This window comes from Lontra canadensis, unplaced genomic scaffold (assembly GCF_010015895.1).
Source record: "Lontra canadensis isolate GAN:19392208 unplaced genomic scaffold, GSC_riverotter_1.0 scaffold45, whole genome shotgun sequence".
Classification (NCBI taxonomy): domain Eukaryota; kingdom Metazoa; phylum Chordata; class Mammalia; order Carnivora; family Mustelidae; genus Lontra; species Lontra canadensis.
Genome location: NW_022631039.1, coordinates 12,923,314 through 12,938,730, shown reverse-complemented (window position 1 = coordinate 12,938,730; position 15,417 = coordinate 12,923,314).

Sequence of the window (15,417 nt, the reverse complement as noted above, 5' to 3'; positions counted from 1 at the left end):
ATATCCCTGTGGAGAGAGGTGCAGTCAAAATTGAGTATTTTGCGGTAACTTGTAATGGTTTTCTCTGCGTGGTTATACTATCAACTTGATATATAGTTCAGTTCATTTTCTGTTTCAGGAATTGCCTTTCCTTCGTTTTTATTTAATTTTTGGAAATTATATGCTATTACATAGTTTCAATGTCTCTGTTTTAAGACAGAATATATAGAAAGAGATCAATCCATGTCCCTTTTTATTTTTTTAGTTTCTTCTTTATTCCCTCAAAAATACTGACTATGAACACTGTACTGCATTTTGCATTTTCACTTAACAATAAATAAGCAAAACAATATGTACATGATATGGAAATCTCTCTCCATAGTAGTTTGTGGAGGTTGTCCTTATGCCTTTTGTAACTGTACAGTACTAATCCAAGAGGTGTTCTTTACATGTGGTTTGACAGACTACCTAAAATTCACATAGTAGAGAGCCTTGAATAGCCACAGAAGAAAGATTGTACCTTACTAGTTTTCAACACTGGTTATAAAATTATTTAAAAGCATGTTTTTGATATAGGGATAGAAAATAGATCAGTGGAAGAGGACAGAGAGCCAGAAAAATACATAAATGTGGGAACTTCATGCAAAATAGAAATGGCATCACAGTGTCACTGGGAGCAATAATGATCTGTTTTATAAATTATGGCAAGACACTTGGCCATTGATATTAATAAAGATAAAAAATTAGATCCCTAACATACATTAGGGTCAAAAGTAAGTATCCCATGGTTAAGACGTCAGTAAGAAAACCAAATTTCTGAAATATATATTTTTTAAAGATTTTATTTTAGAGAAAGTGTGAGTGGGGGGAGGGGCAAAGGGAAAGGGAGAGACAGAGAATCCCAAGCTGCTTCTGTGCCAAGCACAGAGCCTGGTATGGGCCTCAGGATCATGACCTGAGACGAAATCAAGAGTCAGATGCTTAACAGCTGAGCCACCCAGGAGTCCCAAACTGCCAATATTTCTTGAAGTAAATGCAAAAGGATACGTATTTTTTGATACCTGGGTGGAGAAACTTTTCTTGAATAAGAAGCACAACTCATAAAGGAAAAGGTAAATACATTTGTATACACTAAAATAAAAACCTCGTGTATGACCAAAACATAGCATACATATGTTAAAGGCAGACCACATAGTAGTAAATGTAACTGCTAGATTTGTGTTTAAAATGGTTGATGGGCCATTCATAAATCTGTAAGAAAAAGAGAAATGATTCAGAATCAAAGTAGGAACAGAGTATGACTAGTCTATTTACATAAAAAGAAGTCCAAATATCCAATACATAGATAAAAATAAGTTAATTCTTACTCATAAAAGGTGATATGCAATTTAAAACAGCATCCATCAGGTAGTCAAAAGTGAACTCTCTGTCAATATCAAATGTTGATACAGAAGATGTGGGCAAACGGGAACTCCGGTGTATTCTTGTGATGGGTATCTGCCATAGAGAAACTTTTGCACTTGATCCATAGACGTTTATTCAGAAATACTTACTGCAGCACAATTTTAAGAGTGAAAAAACAGGTAAACATTGAAATTATGCATCAGAAGAGAGTAGATAGATAAACTGAGACTTATTCATACCTCAGAATACCATATAGCAGTTCAAATGAATGGACTAGATTTGTCTCTAGCATCATGGTTTAAGTTTCAGACTAAGGGTCATATGGAGAAGATGTGGACCCATAGAATCTTAGGCACATGGCTGGTAGAAGTGTTGATTGTTTTACAAATTTGGAAAAAAAGTTTGATATTATATCACAGAACTGAAAATCCATATACTTTACAATTTAGCCCTTTGAATACCAGTTACATATCTAAGAGAAGAAACTCTTGCCATGTGTATCAGGCACATATATGTGATGTTCTTGATAGCATTGTTTAATAGCAAAAATTTTGCAGAACAACTGAAATGTTTATTGAAAGGAAAGTAGCTGAATAAACTCTGCATATTCATATAGTGGAATTCTATATAATAATCATATAATATGCGATGATATGGATAACTTTTTAAATAACTCATTTATTTTTCTTCCACACAACTTTTTTTTTTAAGTTTTTATTTATTTATTTGACAGACAGAAATCACAATTAGGCAGAGAGGCAGGCAGAGGTTGTTGGGGCGGGGGGAAGCAGGCTCCCTGCTGAGCAGAGAGACTGATGCGGGGCTTGATCCCAGGACCTTGAGATCATGACCTGAGCGGAAGGCAGAGGCTTAATCCACTGAGCCAGCCAGGCATCCTGAGGAGAAAAAGGCTTCCCACGGAGGAGGGAGCCTGATGCAGGGCTCGATCCCAGGACCCTGGGATCATGACCTGAGCTGAAGGCAGTCGCTTAACAACTGAGCCACCCAGGCGCCCCCACACAACTTTATTGAAGTATGTCTTACATATCCTAAAACTCACCCATTTCAAGAATATAGTTTAATGATTTTTAGTAACTTTATTGAATGGTATAGCCATTACCACAAATCTGCTTTAGAACATTTTCATTCACATCTCTCTCCTGCACTAAAGTCCCTCCTGCCCATTTCTAGTTATTTCCAGTCTCCACCCTCTACTATCTCCAGGCAACCAGAATCTACTTTTTGCCCAAAACTTCAATATTTTATGTAAGTGAAATCATATAGGGGCGCCTGTGTGGCTTAGTGGGTTAAAGCCTCTGCCTTCAGCTCAGGTCATGATCCCAGTGTCCTGGGATCGAGCCCCATGTTGGGCTCTCTGCTCAACAGGGAGCCTGCTTCCTCCTCTCTCTCTGCCTGCCTCTCTGCCTACTTGTGATCTCCATCTGTCAAATAAATAAAATCTTAAAAAAAAAAATCTGTCATTAAAAAAAAAAAAAGAAATCATATAATATACGGTCTCTATGTCTAACTTCCTTCACCTCAATAATGTTTGAGGTTTAGCCTCGACATAGCACATGTGTTTAGTTTTTTCCCTTTTATTCCTGAATAGTTCATTAGGTAGAGAAAGCACATTTGATGTATTCACCATTTGATGTATATTTAGATTGTTTCTAGTTTGGCGCTATTATGGATAATACTGCTTTGAATATTAGTGTGCAAATGTTTGTATGGAACCCCTGTGTTCATTTCTTTCTTTAGGAGTGGGATTGCTGGGTTGTGTAGTAGTTTTATTTTTTAAGTTTTTGAGATACAAACTGTATTCCAAAGTGGCTGCCATTTTATAGTTCTACCAGCAATGTTTTTTGGTTTTTTGTTTTTTTCTTCATCCTTACCAACATTTGTTAATGTCTGATTTATTTATTATAGTCATTCTAAAGAGTGTAAAGTGATACTGCAGTTTTAATTTGCATTCTCCTAAATACTAATGATGTTGAGCATCTTTCTATGCATTTATAAGCTATTCCTATATCTTACTTGGTGATATGTATGTTCATATCTTTTGTCCCTCGTTTAATTTGGTCATATTTCTTGCTTTTATTGAGTTAAAAGAGTTGTCGTACAAGTCCTTTATCTAATATCTGCTTTGCAAACATTGTTCTCCAGTCTGTAGCTTGTCTTTTCATTTGCTTAATGGTGTCTTTGAAGTGGAAATTTAAAATTTTTATGAGGCTCAGTTTCAGTTTTTTCCTCTATGAACCATGCTTTTGGTGTCCTATCTAAGAAATATGGCAAGGCAATTCACTAAGGAATGTAGAGTATGTTCAATAAATGAACCTGAAACAACCGGATATATACACACAAAAAGATGATTTTAGAGCTCCTCACACCACACAAAAAGATTAACTCAAAATGATCACAGACTTCAAGGTTCTAAAACTTTTAGAAGAAACATAGGAGAAAAGTTTTCAAGACTTTGTAAATTGCCTTGCCAAATTTGTTAGAAATCGAGGGACTATAAATACAAGGATTTGTTTTTAGAGTTTCAATTTTGTTCCACCTATCATTGTCTGTCTTTTATTGCCAATATCACACTATCATAATAACTTGAGTTTTATAAGTTTTGAAATTGAGATGTGAAATTCTTCCAAACTTGTTCCTTTTCAGATTGTTTTGGCTAGGGGTACCTGGGTGTGTCAGTTGGTTAAGCATCTGTCTTTGGCTCACGTCATGCTCTCTGGGTCCTGGGATTCAGCCTGGTGTTGTTGGGCTCCCTGCTCAGCGAGGAGTCTGTGTCTCCCTCTCCCTCTGTCCCTCTCTCCTCTTGTGCTCTCTCACTCTTGCTCACTCTCTTGCTCTCAAATAAATAAAATCTTTTAAAAAATTGTTTTGGCTATTTTAAATGTTTTGCATTTTAATATAAATTTTAGGATCTTTCAATTTCTGTGAAAAAGGCTGCTGGAATTTTGATAAGGATTTCATTGAACCTATAAATCTACTAAGGGAGTATTGCCATTTTAACAAAATGGAGTCTTCTAATCCATGACCATTAAATGTCTTGCCATTTTTAAAAGATTTTTAATTTTCCTCAAAAACGTTTTATAATTTTCAGAGTGTGAGTCTTGCACCTTTAAAATTTATTCATGAGTACTTTATTCTTTTTAATGCTATTATGAATGACATTATGCCCTTAAAATTTCATTTTTAGGTTGTTTCTTGCTAATATATAGAAGTACAATTGGTTTTGTATGCTGATCTTGTGTTGTTTGTATTTATCCTACAACATTGATGTTAATAGGTTTTTGTTTTTTGGTTTGCGTATGTGTGTGTGTGTGTTGGTGTGTATTCCTGAGGATTTTCTGTTTAGAGGATCATGCCATCTGCAAAAAGAAAGATAGTTTTATTATTTCCTTTACAAACTAAATGCGACTTATTTATTTCTTTTGAGCAAGTAGGGCTTCCAGCACTATATTAAGTAGAATTGATGAGAGCAGACATCTTTGTCTTGTTCCATATCTTACTGGGAAAGAGTTCCATGTTTCATTATATGTATGGTATTTGCTATAGGTTTTTCACAAATACTCTTTATCAGGTTGAAGAAATTGCTTTCTACTCCAAGTTTAAGAATTTTTACCATGAACGGGTATTGGGTTTTGCCAAAGCACATTCTGCAGTTTTCATGTGGTTTTTGCCCTTTATTCAATTAATATGGCGCATTATGTTAATTGATTTTCAGCTGTTAAACCGACCTTGTATTCCTGGGGTATTTCCTATTTTATCATGCTTTATAATAATTTTTATATGTTGTTGTATTTGGTTTGATAATGTTCTGTTCAGGGTTTTTTGTTTTGTTTTTTGCATCCATATTTGTGAGGGATATTGGTTTGTAGTGGTCTTCTTCTTCTTCTGATGTCTTCTTTAGTGTCAGGGGGATAAGACTTCATAGAATGAATTGGGAGTGTCTCTTTTCTTTTACTTTCTAAAAGAGTGTTTAAATAGAGTATTAGTATTATTTCTCCTTTAAATATTTTATAAAATTCATCAGTGAAGCTGTCTAGACTTAGACTGTTTTTTGTGGGAAGACATTAAATTGCTTATTCAATGTCTGTGCTTGTTAAAGATGTGTATACGTTTTCCATTTCTTCTTGAGCCAGTATTGGCAATTTGTGACTTTTCTAGGAATTTGTCCATTTCATCTCAGTAGTTGAATTCATTAGCACAAAGTTGTTCATAGTATTTCCTCATAATCCTTTTAATTTCTAATGGTCAGTGGTAATATCTTTCCTGTTTTGGTGGTCTGTTTTTCCTTTTTCTTGCTAAAGGTTTGTCTAGTGAAGGGTTTGTCAGTTTTGTTACTATTTTTTTTTAATTTTTAAAATTTATTTTCAGCATAACAGTATTCATTGTTTTTGCACCACACCCAGTGCTCCATGCAATCCGTGCCCTCTCTAATACCCACCACCTGGTTCCCCCAACCTTCCCCCGCCCGCCCCTTCAAAACCCTCAGATTGTTTTTCAGAGTCCATAGTCTCTCATGGTTCATCTCCCCCTCCAATTTCCCCCAACTCCCTTCTCCTCTCCATTTCCCCATGTCCTCCATGTTATTTGTTATGCTCCACAAATAAGTGAAACTATATGATAATTGACTCTCTCTGCTTGACTTATTTCACTCAGCATAATCTCTTCTAGTCCCATCCATGTTGATAAAAAAGTTGGGTATTCATCCTTTCTGATGGAGGCATAATACTCCATAGTGTATATGGATCACATCTTCCTTATCCATTCGTCCATTGAAGGGAATCTTGGTTCTTTCCACAGTTTGACAACTGTGGCCATTGCTGCTATGAACGTTGAGGTACAGATGGCCCTTCTTTTCACTACATCTGTATCTTTGGGGAAAATACCCAGTAGTGCAATTGCAGGGTCATAGGGAAGCTCTACTTTTAATTTCTTAAGGAATCTCCACATTGTTTTCCAAAGTGGCTGTACCAACTTGCATTCCCACCAACGGTGTAAGAGGGTTCCTCTTTCTCCACATCCCCTCCAACACATGTTGTTTCCTGTCTTGCTAATTTTGGCCATTCTAAGTAGTGTAAGGTGGTATCTCAATGTGGTTTTTTTTTTTTTTTTTTTTAAAGATTTTATTTATTTATTTGTCAGAGACAGTGGGAGAGAGAGCGAGCGAGCACAGGCAGACAGAGAGGCAGGCAGAGGCAGAGGGAGAAGCAGGCTCCCCGCCGAGCAAGGAGCCCGATGTGGGACTCGATCCCAGGACGCCGGGACCATGACCTGAGCCAAAGGCAGCCGCTTAACCAACTGAGCCACCCAGGCGTCCCTCTCAATGTGGTTTTAATTTGAATCTCCCTGATGGCTAGTGATGATGTTAATATTTTTAAAGGACCTATACTTAGTACTTTAGGTTTATTTTATAGAAAATTCATTTATTTCCTCTACTGTTTTTCTGTTTCATGTTTCTTTATTTCCTCTCTCATCTTTATTATTTCTTTATGATTGCCTTCCATGTGTTTTCCTTTTCTTTTTCTACATTTGTAAGGTAAACATTTAGATTAAGATCTTTCTTCTTTACTAACATAGGCATTTATTCAGTAAATTTCTTCCTTCTACCTATTGCATTAGGTGTGTTCCATATATTCTGACTGTTTCCCCACAAATACAATTATACTATTTTTTATATTTTCCAATGTAATATCCTTTCCTGGTGTTATTTCTTCATGTGGATTTGAGATGCCATTTAGTTTCATTTTATTTCAGACTGGAGGAATCCCTTTAGTATTTCTTGTAGAGCAGGTCTGCTAGTCACACATTCTCTCAGTTTTTCTTTTCTTTTTTTACAGTTATTTATTTATTTATTTGACAGAGAGAGAGAGAGAGACAGTGAGAGAGGGAACACAAGCAGGGGGAGTGGGAGAGGGAGAAGCAGGCCTCCTGCTGAGCAGGGAGCCTGATGCGGGCCTTGATCCTAGGACCCTGGGATCATAAACTGAGCCAAAGGCAGATGCTTAATGACTGAGCCACCCAGGTGCCCCTCTCTCAGGTTTTCTTTTTGACATTATGAACTTTAATTTTTGAAGGATAATTTTGTTGGATATGTAATTCTTGGTTGGTAGCCTTTTTCTTTCACCACTTTGAATACATCACCTTACTGTCTTAAAGTCTTCATTGTTTCTACTGAGAAGTAGGCTTTTAATCTTACTCAGGATGAGTCTTTTTTTCCTGCTGTTTTTAAGATTCTTTGTGTTTCAGCAGTTTGTTGTCTAGTTGTAGATCTTTTTGAGTTATCCTTTTTGGGGATTGGAGTTCATTGAACTTCTGGATATGTAAGTTAATGTTTTTCATCAAACATGACTTTTTGGCCATCATTTGTTACACTGTTTTTGAATTCTGATATTTCCTTTTGAGTTTATTTTATTTATTTTCATCTCTCCTGCTCGTATTTCTGCATATTCTGTACACTTTCCCTATTAGATCCTTTAACATATTAGTCATAGTTACTTTAATTTTCTGGACTGATAATTCTGAAATCTGCTGTATATGAATCTGGTTCTGATGCTTGCTTTGTTCCTTCAGACTTTGTTTTCTTGCCCTTTTAGTATGCTTTATAGTTTTTGATGAAAGTTGGACATATTATCTGGCTAATAGGATCTGCAGTAAGTAGGCATTTAGTGTGAGGTTTTATGTTTATCTGGCTTGGAGTTAGGTTTAGTGTTTGCTGTAACTACTGTAGGTGTTAGAAGCTTTAGTTTCCTCTCATATCCTTGCCCCCCCACCCCCATTATTTTATTTTATTTTATTAATTTATTTATGATGCTGCCCTAGGAACTGCTTCCTAAATAGAGTCTGTATTTTGCAGGTTTTTTTTCTTTTTAAACTGTAATCACTATTATTTTCTTAGAGCCCTGTAGGTATGGTGCTAAGGTATTGTGGGAAAGAAGCAATCTGTAATATTACTATCAAGTCTCAAGGTATTTATTTATTTATTTATTTATTTTAGTGGACTTACATCTGTAGGATATGATCTTCAGACACCTCCATAACATTGCTTTCTTCACTTACGTGTGGCAAGAATGCTGGAAGGGACTGAGTTTTTAATTATTTTTCTTGAAGTTCAGTTTCCTTCTGGTCAAATAGTTTTTCTTGAAGGCAGGTCTTTGTTTTGGGGAACAGAATGCTCTTGGCATATTTCAAATGGTTACTTTCCTCCTGGGTGTATTTAGGAATTATTACTTTTCTTTTCCTCCTGCCAGCTGAATGTTGCAACTTTTCTTCAGTCTTCATTGGGAGTACCTTGTAGGGCTCCAGGAGTAAAACTCATGAAAATGTAGGAACCCCCTAAGACTGGGCCCCCTCTCATGTTAATCTATGCTCAGTCTTAAGCAATTAGTTGATTATCATTTGAGTTAGTGGTTTATCTTAATATTAACTTAGCTACTGGCTTTTAGTGGCTTTCCTCTTAGTAAGCTGTGATTCTTTGTCTCTAGTTTTTGGCACAGCTGTTTGCCCTGTGATTTCAGTTACCTATGTGTCTTACATTTGTTCATTTTTAGTGTTTTTTTTTTTTTTTCAGCGCTTTTCTGTTGAGAGAATTTAAGTGATGACTTCCAAGTTCTTTATATGTTGGAGTGGAAAACTGCAATGGCATTATTTCCTCAAATATACTCTTTGCCAATTTTTTCTCTCTTTTTCTGGGACTCCCAGTGTGCATATCTTTGTATATGTGGTGATGTTCCAGAGATCTCAGAAGTTTTATTTTCCTTCAGTCTTCCTCTGTTCTTCAAACTGGATAACCCAAATTGAGATATCTTCAAATTTGTTGATTCTTTATTCAGCAAGTTTATATATGCTGTTGAGCCCCTGTAGTGAATACTTCCTTTCAGTTGTTATAGATTTCAACTGCCGAGTTTCTGTTTGGTTCCTTTTTATAAATCTTTCTCTTTAGTAACCTTCATTATTTTGTGAGACATTATTTTTGTACTTTCCTTTATTTTTTATTTTATTATTATTTTTTAAAGATTTATTTATATGAGAGAGAGAGAGAGTGCTTACACAGAGGATGAGGGAGAAGCAGACTCCCTGCTGACCAGGGAGCCTGATGTAGGACTCAATCCCAAGACTCTGGGATCATGACCTGAGCTGATGGCAGAAGCTTAACCGACTGAGCCACCTAGACGCCCTACTTTCCTTTAATTCTGTAGACATGATTTCCTTTAGTTCTTTGAAAATACTTGTGATAGGTTATTTATAGCTTTTGTTTAGTAAGTCCAAAGTGTGGGCTTTCTTAGGGACAGTTTCTGTTGATCTTTTTCTTGTGTATGGGCCATACTTTCTTGCTTCATTGCATGTCTTATAATTTTTTGGTCAAACTGGAAATTTTAAATGATATGTAAACTTTAGAAGTCAGAATTCCTCACATCCCCAGGATATCTTGTTATGTTGCTCTTTTTTTGTATAGTGACTTCTTTGGACTAATCATCTAAAGTCTCTTTTGTTTGGTGTGTGTAGCCGCAAAAGTCTCTGCCTGGTTTGATTAGTGTCAGCTGATGATTAGAGAAAGATTTCCTTAAGTTCCTTTTACCAGTAAGTCTTCAAGCCTTTTGTGAGTGGTGCTGTGTGCTGAGTGGCTCTCACACTTTCAACACTCAGGTACTTGTGCCTGCCTTCACTTTCTATAGTGTAGGGCCTCAGAGTCATCCAGAAGTGAGAGATTTGGGCCCTCCTCAGCTTTTTTTCTGGGCATTAACATAGCCCTACATATATGTGTGTGGAGCCCTAGGTCCCCAAGGATTTCTGTGATACCTTCAAAAAATTTCTGTGGACACCTTTTTTATTTTTTAAGATTTTATTTATTTATTTGACAGAGAGAGTGAGAGAGAGCACAAGCAGGCACAGCAGCAGAGGGAGAGGGAGAAGCAGACTCCCTGCTGGGTAGTGAGCATGACTCAGAGCTCCATCGCAGGACCTTGGGATCATGACCTGAACTGCAGGCAGTCGCTTCACCAGCTGAGCCACCCAGGCACCCCTCTATGGACATCTTATTTCATAGATCTTCCTTTTACATTTTTACCTAGGCTCTTGCTTGCCCAACTGGTATGACAGTTCTAGTAGTGGTAATGTTAATCAATTGCAGCTAATTGTCTCTGACAGATACCCTGGGGATGAGGGCTTTTCTAACAGTGAGCTCTGAGTGACATCAGATAATAATGCTTTCTGGGCTTTTCTAGGGAGCTGAGATAGGTCAAATAGTGACAGTGTTCTGGAGATGGTGGTCTTAAGGAGATCCAAACCTGAAGGCTACAGAGCTACAGGTTTTTGTCAGTTACTGTATTTGGGAGACTGCTGGTTTGTGGGGTTGCTTGTTCTTAAAGCTACTGCAGAGCTCAGGAGTGGAAAATACAGTAGACCATACTGAAATGTCATAAACTCAGCTGTTCTAACCAAGGTTGAACAGTTTTTCTAGGATAATGCTAGATTTTCATAAGCCTTTAGTTAATTTCTAGAATTTTGAGAAGTTGATTTTCACAACTGTGCTGGCATTTTCATTGTTTTTATTGATGAGAGCATTTACACAGTTCCTCATTTCACTATTCTGGTAGTTCTGTGCCTCTGCCCCCAGTATGGATGAAATTTTTTTTTTTATTTTCTTTTTTTCAGTGTTCCAAGATTCATTGCTTCTGCACCACCCAGTATGGATGAATTTTAATAGCAAGTGAAAACAGTTAATCCCTGAAGATTATGTATACCATTTACAAATTTTATAAACTTAGGAAGAACTAAAGGAACACATACATATATAACTGCATTATATATGTATATGTATTTATATGTGAGGAGTGTGTGTATGTATACATATATGTATATATATAATACAAAATACATGAACATATAACTGTTAAAAGTATAGGATTCCAGATAGTTGTCATCTTAAGTAGGGGGAGACCTAAGGATAGGATTGAGGATACATGAGGATATGTATAATACACATATATATTATGATTAAGGCCCAGTTTTATTTTGGAGTAGTATGTTCATTTTTTATTGCATCATTGAAAACGTATATATAAGCAGAAAATATTTTATGGTTGTGGTTGCCTCTGCATTAACATGTGACATGGGAATCAGTTACACAATGGAGTTTTATAAAGGAGCTTTTACCTCAGCTTTAAAAGCCATTCTTATGGGGCTCCTGGGTGGCTCAGTGGGTTAAAGCTTCTGCTTTTGGCCTAGGTCATGGTCCCAGGGATCCCTGGGAGGGATCCCTGGGATCGAGCCCCGCATCGGGCTCTTTGCTCAGCAGGAGGCCTGCTTCTCTTCCCCTCTCTCTCTGCCTGCCTCTCTGCCTACTTGTGATCTCTGTCAAATAAATAAATAAAATCTTAAAAAAAAATAAATTAAAAAAATCAATTTTTATGGCTAGAGGGATTACTTAGGGGTTATATCTCTATGCAGCCTCAGCTGGTCTAACTCCTATCAGGACAAGACAGATGATTACGAAAGAAGTGATAGACATTGGTGCCTTTCTGAGATGAGTAGTTTTCTAATACTGATCCTCCCTAGGTCCCTGCCACCTTTTGCCTTCTTGTAACCCTCAGCTTCATAATGTGCTCTGATCAGTTTAGTAGAAGTACAGGAACTGTCAGTGGAGCCCAATAAATACGCAGATAATGCTGTCCTTACTGAATTTTATACTTAAAGCATGATGTTCATGAGTTGTGCAAGTGTTGAAAGTTTTTTTTAGAATTATCATGTGAAGATTTTGAGGCAGTACCCAGAACTGCTCTGAATAGGAGTTGAGCATAATATATCATGGAGGCAGGATCAGAATAGAAAGGTAACTAAGAAAATGGAAATTTAAACAATTATAGTTTTCCCATTTTAAAGAATGTTTTTAAAATTTCATTTTATTTTACTTCCAGTATATTTAGCATACAGTGTTACATTAGTTTCAGGTGTAGAATACAGTGATTGAACAATATCGTACATCACCCAGTGCTCATCATGACATGATAATCCCTATCACCTATTTCATCCATTTTCCCACCTCCCTCCCCCTGGAAACCATCAGTTCTGTATAGTTAAGAGTCTGTTTCTTGGTTTCCCTCTTTTTCTCTCTTTAGCTTTGCTCATTTTCTTTCTTGTTTCTTAAATTATACATACAAGTGAAATCGTACAGTATTTATATTTCTCTGCCTTATTTTGCTTAGCATTATACTGTCTAGCTCCATCCAAGTCATTGCAAATTTCAAGATTTCATTCTTTCTGTGGCTGAATGATACTCCATTGTGTGTGTGTGTGTGTGTGTACATACACACACACACACACACACACACACACACCCCCCACAGATTGTTTTCCATTCATCAGTTGATGGATGCTTGGATGCTTGGATGCTTGGATTGCTTCCATAACTTGGCTATAGTAAATAATGCTGCCATAAACATAGGGGTGTATGTATCCCTTTAAAGTAGTGTTTCTGTATTTTTGGGGTAAATACCCAGTAGTGTGATTATTGGATTATAGGGTAGTTCTATTTTTAACTTTTGAGGAACTTCCATATAGTTGTCTACAGTGGGTGCACTAGCTTGCATTCCCACCAGTAGTGCAAGAAGGTTCCTTTTTCTCCACATCCTCGCTAACATCTGTTGTCTCTTGTGTATTTTATTTTAGCCACTCACTGTAGTTTTGATTTGCAGTTCCTTGATGATGAGTGATATTAATCATCTTTTCATATGTCTGTTGGCTGTCTGTATGTGTTTTTGGGAGAAATGTCTGTTCATGTCTTCTGCCCATTTTTAATTAGATTATTTGTTTTTTGGGGGTGCTGTGTTGTGTAAGTTCTTTACATATTTTGGATACTAACCTTTTATCAGATATATCATTTGCTAATATCTTCTCCCACTTAATAAGTTACCTTTTAGTTTTGTTGACTGTTTACTTGGCTCTGCAGAAATTTTTTATTTTGATGTAGTCCCAATAGGGTATTTTTATTTTGTTTCCCTTGCCTCAGGAGACATGTCTAGAAAAAAGTTGCTTTGGCCAATGTCAAAGAAATTACAGCTTGTGTTCTCTTAGGATTTTTATCAGGTTTCACATTTAGGTCTTTAATCTGTTTTGAGCTTATTTTCGTGTATGACGTAAGAAAGTGGTCCACTTTCATTCTTTTGCATGCTGCTGACCAGTTTTCCCGACACCATTTGTTGAAGACACGGTCTTTTTCCCATTGGATATTCTTTCCTGCTTTGTTGAAACTTAATTGACCACATAATTGTGGGTTTATTTCTGGGTTTTCTATTCTGTGTTCCCTTGATCTATGTGTCTGTTTTTGTGCCAGTACCATACTGTTTTGATTACAAAAGAAGGGAATTGTAGGCCAATATCTCTGATGAACATAGATGCAAAAATCCTCAACAAAATACTAATAATCTGAATCCAGTAATACATTAAAAAAATCATTCACCATGATCATGTGAGATTTATTCCCAGGATGCAAGGGTGGTTCAGTATTCACAAATCAATCAATGTCATACCTCACATTAACAAGAGAAAGGATAAAAACCATATGATCATTTCAGTAGATGCAGAGAAAGCCTTTGACTAAGTATACCATCCAGTCACGATAAAAACCCTTAACAAAGTAGGTTTAGAGGCAACATAGCTCAACATAACAAAGGCCATACATGAAAAATCCACAGCTAACATCATACTCAATGAGGAAAAACAGAGCCTTCCCCCTAAGGTCAGGAATAAGACAAGGATGTCCTCCTTCACCAGTTTTGTTCAACATAGGACTAGAAGTGCTAGTCACAGCAATCAGTCAACAAAAAGAAACAAAAAGGGATCCAAATTGTAAAGAAGAAGTAAAACTTTCACTATTTGCAGATGACAAGGTACTCTACAGAGAAAACCCAAAAGACTCCACCAAAAGAACTGCTAGAACTGATAGATGAATCTAATAAAGTCACAGGATACATTATTAATGTACAGAAATCTTTTGCATTTCTGTACACTAATAATGAAGTAGCAGAAAGAGAAATTAAGGAAACAATCCTATTTACAGTTGCACAAAAATAATAACATACCCATGAGATGTCAAAAGACCTGTAGTCTGAAAACTATAGAACATTGTTGAAAGTAACTGAAGATGACAGAAAGAATATTGATTGTTAAAATGTCTATACTTTCCAAAACAAGCTACAGATTTAATGCAATTCCTATAAAAATACCAATAACGTTTTTTACAAAACAGAACAAAGAAATTGTAAAATTGTGTGGAACCACAAAGGAACATGGATAACCAAAGCAATATTGAAAACAAGAAGCAAAACTGGAGATACCAAATTCTAGGCTTCAAGTTATTTTACAAAGGTATAGTAAAGAATGAGTGTGTTTTAACAGAAGTTTTAACATTTGCAGCCTTGAGAATGACAGCACTGCATTGGCAAATTTTTATCGAAAAACATTCATCGAAGCAGTATTGGAAGGGTCAAACAGTATTCGCAGAAGTTTTCCTATGTGGAATCCATAGAAAAAGGTAATTTTGTGGTTTGTTAGGGAAAATAGCAAAGTGACTCATGGCCACAATAGCCCAAACCAACCACAGTTCACTGGTTGTGAAGACCTAAGTTTGATTTCTGGATTTACTTCTTACTTATTCTTTGGGTAGTTGCCCTGTTTAAACAATAGGGATAATATTGCTTATTTGTAATGATCTTATATCTACTAATGTTTGACTATAAAAATTACCCCTTATTTTCTCAAATACTTAAAATATAAAATAACATTTAAATATTGGTCAACATGAGAGCAAATGCCATTTGTACAAATGCATATAACCTTTCAGTTTTTATCATTATTAATCTACACTTGAAGGCCAGTGCATAGCATTTGCTAGGAGTTTATATTCATACTCTCATATATTTGTGTGAATATCTTTACTGCTTTCTTCAAGTGGGATGTACGAGCACCTGCTATATGTGTACCTTGTGCTAGTCACTATAGGAGATATAAAAGAATCAGAAAACT